This window comes from Ruditapes philippinarum, unplaced genomic scaffold (assembly GCF_026571515.1).
Source record: "Ruditapes philippinarum isolate M1 unplaced genomic scaffold, ASM2657151v2 ctg9762_1_1_1_1, whole genome shotgun sequence".
Taxonomy (NCBI): Eukaryota; Metazoa; Mollusca; class Bivalvia; order Venerida; family Veneridae; genus Ruditapes; species Ruditapes philippinarum.
In genome coordinates this window covers 1696-9225 of record NW_026860276.1, presented here as the reverse complement: position 1 = coordinate 9225, position 7530 = coordinate 1696, and the positions used below count along the sequence as shown (strand labels likewise).

Here is a 7530-nt window from a genome sequence, read left to right as displayed (position 1 = left end):
TATTTGAAACTGTACATTTTTCATCATTCAGAAGCTGTTGCATGTTCACCATCAGTAACAGTGTCAATGAAATATTATTTTCTTCCTCTGAGAGTTAATCCTGAAAGAATTCATCATCTCCTCCTATTATATTGAAATTTAATTCGTCCACCATGACCAGTCTATGTTCTAACACCCGCAGGTTGTTGAAGTAAAATATCATCGTCCTTTTGGGTACTAAGTCACATGAAATGAATAAATGGATCGACAAAAAGGAGGCGTAGTGAACTATAAATATAGATCTAATTTGACGTCCTTGTAGATTCAGTATTTTAATTCTGATTTGATTTGATTTTACAAATTGCTGGCCATGCTTTTCCTGTTTTCAAGAATAAACACACTAGTATTTCCATTTCAATCGACATGACTGGGTCAATAATTTGGTTATGTAGCCCGCTTTTGGCGGAAGGTCTCTTAATTCTTCGAGACCCTTTTGGCGAAAATCAAACATATAATTATAGGTGTCGAAGCAAAAGCTATTTTACAATATAAATGTTTTACATATATTTTATTTTATAAAAAAAGTTCAAATTCTTTTATCTGTATGTCATTTAATGACCAGTCGTGACAGAAATTTTATGCCAAGTATAAATAATGGTAATTAAACATGTGTCATATTTATTATTATTTGTTCTTTGTAAGTTTAAAAGTAAATAGAAAATAAAAAGAAAATATACTTTAGTAATTTTTTTCTTCCGACAGTACGCTGTCGTCCAGAACCTAAATATTTGATATGTACCATAAAATTATGCTCCACTGAAAGTTGTATAAATTAAATCCCTAGAATAAAAATGGCGTCCCGCCCTTGTGGTACATTACCTTATTTTACAAATACTTATATAGGAAAACACATTTAAATTTCTTGCGCGAAACCACATGGCAAAGAACTTAGATTTTGCATGTAGCAATGCCTGGTCGGCACCTACAAAAGTGATAAAAATCATGGCCCTATGGTAAAATATTGCTCTGCCCTGGTGTCACTTAGTCACTTAGTTTTCATAGATGTATCTACATTGAATTGTTAAATCTGGCATTGCTATTATGTGAATCGATCACCCACTACTACATTAATTGAGTTAAAACGTTTTCTAGCAACAAAACTCATGTGAACAATTTTGGTCATAATGGCATTCTTGTTTGTGATTGCTATTATTGAGCATAGGGTAAAGGTTGGTCTACCTTTTTACAATCAGCTAAAATTTGTTGTTTGAAAGCCTTTAGTCTTAAATAAGCTTAAGATAGCTATAAGCTATAACAATAAACATTCTAATTACTTTGCTGACAATCTTTGCCAAAATCTTAGACAGTCAAATTGCGAAATGTATTTAGTAAAAAAATTACATAAGCATTGAAACAGTGCACCATGATGATCATACTTCTCTGTGTGATGAATTTTAATTTATGTACTTATCAGTTAGTCGAGTATGTTTATTAAATCAATCATTTCCGAAGTCAATTAAAAACTGATTATGCAAATGTCTTCTTGGTGCACCGACAAATATAATATAGTACAGGTGTTTAAAAAGCTTTTTAATGTATTTTTTACATTTAGTCTTTCAATTATTTCTTTCAAATAAAAAATTAAAAGAACTTCATGCAGCAGATGTCTATTTTTTGTATTTATAAAAACACCATTGGATAATAAATTTGAAAACAGAAACTTGATTTATAGTTTAAAATCCAGTTAAAATCTTTGTAGCAGGCCTCATTTAACAACGGGAGTCCTTAACAAAATCTGTTTGATAGAGAAACAGATGCCAGTAAACTATTTGAGGAAATTATATACATTTACTTATTTGTTTACTGTTTAAAAGTATTGTACATCCTATATAAAACAATGACTGTAGCTTGACTTACATGATATTGTTGAGTCGGTTATAAATTATAAAGTAATATTGTTACAAGTAAAATGATTTCCTGCGGGGAACATTTATAATGATTTAAAGATATTTCATTTAACTATTTTCAACATTGTTTGGGGAAAAATAGAAAAAAAAATAACGTTTGTATCAGGAATATAGTTGACAATAATCGACCAATTCTTGGTCGAAAATAAAACAATACCATTGTATGAATAATTCCGTGCAAAAAAATAATATGATAAAATGAAATAAAGTAAACACACAAGTTTTCGCAGAAAATATCCATTATGGCAGATGCCACAATTCTGTGGATTTTCACTATAAACAATTTATTGTTTGTAAAATTTCAGATAGATATTAAAGAAACATTGATAATTTTCAAACACATCATGCAAGTTTTTCCACCTTAAACGGTAAAATTATAATAGATATTAGAAATATCACGTAGTAGTGTTATGTTCTTAATTAGGTGTAATTCGGACTAATTCCCTAGCATTGTGTACACCGGTCATTTGAGAGACCGGTGTGTGTATATGGTCTCAACCCGGTACGGAATTAGACCCAACCCGTTGTAGTCTAGAAAGTAGTTCTTTAAAATTTTGAAGTGGCCCAATTTAAGTCATCCCTAGTTAGATTGGTCATAATTAAAGTGTATTTATTGCATGTGTGTAGTTTTTGTGTGTTATATGATGTGTTTAAAAGTTGTTTTTTGTGTATTCTCCAGGAACTCATTTGTTGGCGGAAGGATTAAAGATGTACCACCCACCAGCAGTCAGGAGTTTTCAAAGTGGTGAATTTAAACTGTGTTAATACAGAGTGAAGATTTCTGAAAAAAGTAGATGGCTAACCTATTATATTTTGGGCCTCATTTGACTTAAATAGTGCTGATGTTTAAAGTTGAAGACAGTATATAATTCATCAAGAACAGTGGAATCCAGAATTAAGCCTCAAATGTGACTGATTTACTATAGAACAAAGAACACGAAAATTCACCAGGCCGTCACCAAGAGGAGAAATTTGAAAAATGGGAACTGGTTGATGGATATGGATGAAACTTTGCATCAGTGTTGTGTTTATGCATAGAAATCAGGAAAATAAAGGATAACTGACAGGTTTGAGAATTTTAAATTTTATTTCAAATTTTTAATTTTGACATTTTAAATTGGGACAGATGTTGTTATTGTTATCTCCCCTTCAAATGTAGATGTCTGCTACTGTGTCAGTAGGTGCAGAAGAAGGGAACAGACCTTTTGCATGAACGATTAACCACATTTTATTGAATTAAAACTGTAAAAATACATTTAAAATTAAAAAAATGAAATTTAAATTTTGTTTAAAGCAGTTAATAAATTGATAAATTTTATTTTTGCACCCTGTATTTAGCAGTTTACTAGATCTATAGCTTATTTTTATAACATTCATATGGAAAATGATAATTTTTAGAGAAATGCATCTTAAATTATGGATAAACCATGCATTGCAAGAAATTGGGGAGTGCATGTTTTCAGGCTGGTTACTGTTTGGCAAAAAAAGTGATTGGCAAGCTCATTTTAGAGGTCTTAGGGGCCCAAGAAGCACCGGCCATGGTATTCGAACAAGCACCATAGTAACCTATTGCTCATATGGACCACGCATTATATGCACTGATGTTTCAGCAAAGTATTGATGCTGTAGTAATCAGATTGTAAATATTCACTATTGTCTTGTATTTCAATGAAGCAGAACTGACAATTGAACAGCTAGGACAAATGTGATTTACATGTTGGAAATATAGGCATTTTCAGTGTAGTGAAACTTGATGTTTTGCTGTGCTGCAGAATGTATTTGCTAATACATACACACAAAAGATTTTCTAGTCATAAAACAGTGAGTTTATGGATAATTGGCTCATTTAGAATAACACAGTTGATGTGATTGTTGTTGTTGTTGTTGTAGCAGCTGCTACAGCAGTTAAATTAGGTTAGGTTTATAATGTCTAAACTGTTATTTCCATGCAGGCATGCATTTTCAAGCACACAATATTTAAGCCTTCCTGTGTGAATTAGCAAATCAAGCCATTGATTAATTAAGAAATTATTTTCTTTCTTTTTTGGATATCAGAATAACAGCATAAATGCCTCTTATAATTTCCTTCAACATGTACTAGTGTTGCATATTTTTTCAGACCATGCAGTTACCAAAGCCGGGGTTTGAGTACAGGACCTTACCTTATACTGGTTAAGATCTATGGAAGAACTCTTTCAGCTCAGTTTGGCAACAGATTTGTCAGGACAAGTTGAGAAGGTAATAACTTATGTCTAGTTTGAAACTTCAGCTATTGACGGCAACGACTCCCAATGCTCGGGCAATATTTGGTAGATATTTTGATGTATATCAGGAGAAAATTTCTCTAATTTTGACTACTTTAACACTTCTCAATGATTTAAAGTGGGAGACAGTATGTGCCATCATTTTTTAGCTTTATTTGTGTGAGAGTTGGCTAATCTTACTTTGTCAGAAGACATAGCCCATGGCGATATAGTAACCTCTTTGCTAAACTTAAGATTACCTCTGTTTGTCTTTATTAATATCTTAAGCAAACAATATAGGGTATATATCTTGGTACTGTACTTTATTTACCATGGTATATAGGTAAAAATCATAATCAGTAAGTTTTATTGCAATGTTGAAGGAAAAAGTTATGAAAAAAGCACATTTAATTGTGATTACTTGTATTTTAACCCAAAATTTCATGCTCTCATTAAAATAAAATGGAGTTAACATTACAATTTTAAAGCAATAGGGGCTTATTCTTTCATAAAAATAACTAAATGACATTAGCCGGTTACATCAAACTTTATTTGAAGAAACTCCATTGGCAAAATCAAGAGATATGACAGAATTTGTGATATAAATTTTTGTGTAAAATTCTATTGGCCGAGGCTGATTTTTCGCATGAATTTTTATATTTAAGAAATTGTACTGCATTAATGTAATTTGTTAGAGACATGTCAAACCTATATGAATGTACTTGTATAACACTAAATTACTAGGAAATGAGTATAAAGTTTGGCTTAACTTAAATTTTGGATTCATTTAGGTCTCAACCCGGTACGGAATTAGACCCAACCCGTTGTAGTCTAGAAAGTAGTTCTTTAAAATTTTGAAGTGGCCCAATTTAAGTCATCCCTAGTTAGATTGGTCATAATTAAAGTGTATTTATTGCATGTGTGTAGTTTTTGTGTGTTATATGATGTTTTTAAAAGTTGTTTTTTGTGTATTCTCCAGGAACTCATTTGTTGGCGGAAGGATTAAAGATGTACCACCCACCAGCAGTCAGGAGTTTTCAAAGTGGTGAATTTATACTGTGTTAATACAGAGTGAAGATTTCTGAAAAAAGTAGATGGCTAACCTATTATATTTTGGGCCTCATTTGACTTAAATAGTGCTGATGTTTAAAGTTGAAGACAGTATATAATTCATCAAGAACAGTGGAATCCAGAATTAAGCCTCAAATGTGACTGATTTACTATAGAACAAAGAACACGAAAATTTACCAGGCCGTCACCATATACAATGATTCCCTAGTGGTAAATCCGTAACGTACCGGGAAACGGTATTTAGCTAGGTTTTTGAATAGGTCAATTAACCAATCATGTACGGTTTACAAATCACATGCTCCTCCATGTACCGAAAACAGGTCACGTGCTCCTCCATGCCTCAAAAATTAAACGCGTACTAATACCCTGCGGGCTCCGGCCCGCAGGGAATAACAGAACACGTGCCAATTTTAATACTCAGACTGGTTTTTAACTGTTCTAGCGGCAACTATAAATTGTCAATCTGGCTCATTGCAGTGATTATGACGGCTATGAGTAATCAGTCAGACTTATAACAAAACTGGCAGCTATTTTAAGTTCTGCGCGTTACGTAGTATAGCCGAAGAACGTATGTCTCAACGTTATGTCGCACATAAACTAGTGCGCGGATCACTGATGCGTATAACACGTGATCAGTGATTGGTCATGTGGTTTTAGGCGGAAATCAGTTCTACGCTCGGTTTCGATTGTGAAGGACAATTTTGAGCAGCCATGAATAGAGCGGAGATGTCGGGGTTTATTGAGGAGAAAGTTAAAGAGGTTGTAAAAGCAAACAACGAGGAGCTTCTGGGAAGCATAAGTAACATGCTTTGGAAGATAAGTGACAAACCTTCTTCTGCTATTTCAATTTTGAACGTGCCAAAATTTAAACGTAAAAGTAACGAATAGCAATTTAAACTTAATGCAAAGGTTATTGACAAAGTAGCAGTCGCTCAAGCAGCCGTAGAAACACAGGATTTATCGTCTGCTAAAGATTCTATTATTCAAGGTAAATTGAAAATATTTTGATAACAAACGAAAAATGTCACGTGCATTCAGTGTTTCCCGTTAGAGGTCAAAACAGGTATATTTCAAAGATAGTCATTTAGTCTATACAGATAACGCCTTATTTGTCGGGAGTCTACCGGTTCATGTTTCGCCCGTGTTTTATATTGGTAGGCAGGATTATTTTATTGTTAGTTTTTTGACACATGTGTGTAAATATTTCAGCATGGGAGTTATTGAAAAGGCGGCAAAAACTGGTGTTGCTTGCTGACACTTCAGATTTGGGCTGGAAAACGGTGAACGAATACGAAACCAACCCTATCGCGAGTGACAGCGATGATGAGAGGCGGATTTTCAAGGCTGAGGCACGTGCTAGCAGGAAGGCTAAAGCAGACAAAACAAAAAAGGCGAGAAAAAGCAGCTGGCCGTAAAGACGTCCGGAGACTCCAGGATCGTCATCACAGACTCAACAGGGCACAAGACAAAGGCCAGGTATGTGTTTCTTGTGTGGCAAAGCCGGTCACTGGAAAAACGAATGTGCACAGAACAGTTCTTATCAGAACAATAAGTTAAGTACTTATAATTTTGATATTTTAGAGACTTTACAGTCAGTCTTAGGCACAGACGAGCATGTAGATATGGCATGTTTGGGAAGGATGGAAGTAAGTAAAATGATTCATGTATGGGTGCTCAAGTAAATAATTGAGAAAACGTATTGGGGTCAAAGGGTAAAGATAATCCTATTTCCCCAGTTGGCAGGTTAAAGCAGAATTTTAGTAAATGGTAAAATGTGTCTAAAATGTATTTACTTTGAACGTTGTTAAAATGGCTACAAATTCCCGTTTAGTTATATGCCACAGAAAGTGAAAAACAACAAATCGGCAAGGGCAAACGCATGTTTTGTTAAATCTGAGATAAAGTCTCTTTTAGAAAAAAGTGTGATCTCTGAGGTAACAGAGAGGCCCTATGTTATAAACCCATTAACAGTGGCTTACAATAAAGTGGGTAAACCTAGGTTAGTGTTAGATTGCAGACATATTAATCCTTGCTTACATAAATTTAAGATAAAATTTGAGGACATAAACACTGCAGAAAATATGTTTGACCTCAATACATTTGTTTACTCTTTCGATTTAAAGAGTGCTTACCATCACATAGATATTTTTCCGGAACATTCTAAATATTTAGGTTTTTGTTATATTGAAAATGGGATTGAAAAATATTATGTATATAACTCATTGCCATTCGGAATATCCACCGCCGGGCATATATTTACAAAAACACTT

General features: G+C 33.5%; 1 long non-coding RNA gene across 1 annotated transcript; it reads left to right on the top strand.

The window, feature by feature from the left end:
* Positions 1–2441: 2441 nt before the first annotated feature.
* On the top strand, positions 2442–6894 carry LOC132759486 (uncharacterized). The gene is made up of 4 exons (XR_009629722.1): positions 2442–3013; positions 4066–4184; positions 5169–6248; positions 6470–6894. It is a non-coding gene; the product is annotated as an uncharacterized LOC132759486 (long non-coding RNA).
* Positions 6895–7530: the final 636 nt, after the last annotated feature.